Here is a 3,259-nt window from a genome sequence, read left to right on the forward strand (position 1 = left end):
TGCCTAGAAAAGCCTTATTGCTCGGTTTAAATGCCTTTATAATCGCATTATTGAATTTATTTTGAATTCTTTTTGCATTTTTTGATTAAAACAGATTGTAATTGATTGTTTGCCTCGGAAAACGTGGAGCGAAAGCCATCCATTGTCAAAAAAAGTTCATTTATAGTCAATCAAGCCTAGAAAAGCCTTATTACTCGGTTTAAATGCCTTTATAATCCCATTATTGAATTTATTTTGATTTTTTTTTACATTTTTTGATTAAAACAGATTGTAATTGATTGTTTGCCTCGGGAAACGTGGAGCGAAAGCCATCCATTGTCAAGAAAAGATCATTTATAGTCACTCATGCCTAGAAAAGCCTTATTACTCGGTTTAAATGCCTTTATAACCCCATAATTGAATTTATTTTGAATTCATTTTACATTTTTTGATTAAAACATGTTGTAATAGATTGTTTACCTCTAGAAACATGGAGGAAAAGCCATCCATTGTCAAGAAAAGTTCATTTATAGTCACTCAAGCCTAGAAAAGCCTTACTACTCGGTTTAAATGCCTTTATAATCCCATTATTGAATTTATTTTGAATTGTTTTTACATTTTTCGATTCAAACAGATTGTAATTGATTGTTTGCCTCGGGAAACGTGGAGCGAAAGCCATCCATTGTCTAGAAAAGTTCATTTATAGTCACTCATGGCTAGAAAAGCCTTATTACTCGGTTTAAATGCCTTTATAATCCCATTATTGAATTTATTTTAAATTTTTTTTACATTTTTTGATTAAAACAGATTCTAATTGATTGTTTGCCTCGGGAAAGGTGGAGCAAAAGCCATCCATTGTCAAGAAAAGTTCATTTATAGTCACTCAAGCCTAGAAAAGCCTTATTACTCAGTTTAAATGCTTTTATAATCCCATTATTGAATTTATTTTGAATTTTTTTTGCATTTTTTGATTAAAACATATTCTAATTGATTGTTTGCCTCGGGAAACGTGGAGCGAAAGCCATCCATTGTCAAGAAAAGATCATTTATAGTCACTCATGCCTAGAAAAGCCTTATTGCTCGGTTTAAATGCCTTTATAATCCCATTATTGAATTTATTTTGAATTTTTTTTACATTTTTTGATTAAAACAGATTGTAATTGATTGTTTGCCTCAAAAAACGTGGAGCGAAAGCCATCCATTGTCAAGAAAAGTTCATTTATAGTCACTCATGCCTAGAAAAAGCCTTATTACTCGGTTTAAATGCCTTTATAATCCCATTATTGAATTTATTTTGAATTGTTTTTACATTTTTTGATGAAAACAGATTGTAATTGATTGTTTGCCTCGGGAAACGTGGAGCGAAAGCCATCCATTGTCAAGAAAAGTTCATTTATAGTCACTCATGCCTAGAAAAGCCTTATTGCTCGGTTTAAATGCATTTATAATCCCATTATTGAATTTATTTTGAATTGTTTTTACATTTTTCGATTCAAACAGATTGTAATTGATTGTTTGCCTCGGGAAACGTGGAGCGAAAGCCATCCATTGTCAAGAAAAGTTCATTTATAGTCACTCATGCCTAGAAAAAGCCTTATTACTCGGTTTAAATGCCTTTATAATCCCATTATTGAATTTATTTTGAATTTTTTTTACATTTTTTGATGAAAACATATTGTAATTGATTGTTTGCCTCGGGAAACGTGGAGCGAAAGCCATCCATTGTCAAGAAAAGTTCATTTATAGTCACTCATGCGTAGAAAAGCCTTATTACTCGGTTTAAATGCCTTTATGATCCCATTATTGAATTTATTTTGATTTTTTTAAAATTTTTTAATTAAAACATATTGTAATTGAATGTTTACCTCTAGAAACATGGAGCAAAAGCCATCCATTGTCAAGAAAAGTTCATTTATAGTCACTCAAGCCTAGAAAAGTCTTATTACTCAGTTTAAATGCTTTTATAATCCCATTATTGAATTTATTTTGAATTTTTTTTGCATTTTTTGATTAAAACATATTCTAATTGATTGTTTGCCTCGGGAAACGTGGAGCGAAAGCCATCCATTGTCAAGAAAAGATCATTTATAGTCACTCATGCCTAGAAAAGCCTTATTGCTCGGTTTAAATGCCTTTATAATCCCATTATTGAATTTATTTTGAATTTTTTTTACATTTTTCGATTCAAACAGATTGTAATTGATTGTTTGCCTCGGGAAACGTGGAGCGAAAGCCATCCATTGTCAAGAAAAGATCATTTATAGTCACTCATGCCTAGAAAAGCCTTATTGCTCGGTTTAAATGCATTTATAATCCCATTATTGAATTTATTTTGAATTGTTTTTACATTTTTCGATTCAAACAGATTGTAATTGATTGTTTGCCTCGGGAAACGTGGAGCGAAAGCCATCCATTGTCTAGAAAAGTTCATTTATAGTCACTCATGGCTAGAAAAGCCTTATTACTCGGTTTAAATGCCTTTATAATCCCATTATTGAATTTATTTTAAATTTTTTTTACATTTTTTGATTAAAACAGATTCTAATTGATTGTTTGCCTTGGGAAACGTGGAGCAAAAGCCATCCATTGTCTAGAAAAGTTCATTTATAGTCACTCATGGCTAGAAAAGCCTTATTACTCGGTTTTAATGCCTTTATAATCCCATTATTGAATTTATTTTAAATTTTTTTTACATTTTTTGATTAAAACAGATTCTAATTGATTGTTTGCCTCGGGAAACGTGGAGCAAAAGCCATCCATTGTCAAGAAAAGTTCATTTATAGTCACTCAAGCCTAGAAAAGCCTTATTACTCAGTTTAAATGCTTTTATAATCCCATTATTGAATTTATTTTGAATTTTTTTTTCATTTTTTGATTAAAACATATTCTAATTGATTGTTTGCCTCGGGAAACGTGGAGCGAAAGCCATCCATTGTCTAGAAAAGTTCATTTATAGTCACTCATGGCTAGAAAAGCCTTACTACTCGGTTTAAATGCCTTTATAATCCCATTATTGAATTTATTTTAAATTTTTTTTCACATTTTTTGATTAAAACAGATTCTAATTGATTATTTGCCTCGGGAAACGTGGAGCGAAAGCCATCTATTGTCAAGAAAAGTTCATTTATAGTCACTCATGCGTAGAAAAGCCTTATTACTCGGTTTAAATGCCTTTATAATCCCATTATTGAATTTATTTTGAATTTTTTTTACATTTTTTGATTAAAACATATTGTAATTGAATGTTTACCTCTAGAAACATGGAGCAAAAGCCATCCAT

This window comes from Theobroma cacao, unplaced genomic scaffold, assembly GCF_053813885.1.
Source record: "Theobroma cacao isolate CCN51 unplaced genomic scaffold, ASM5381388v1 tig011, whole genome shotgun sequence".
Lineage (NCBI taxonomy): Eukaryota > Viridiplantae > Streptophyta > Magnoliopsida > Malvales > Malvaceae > Theobroma > Theobroma cacao.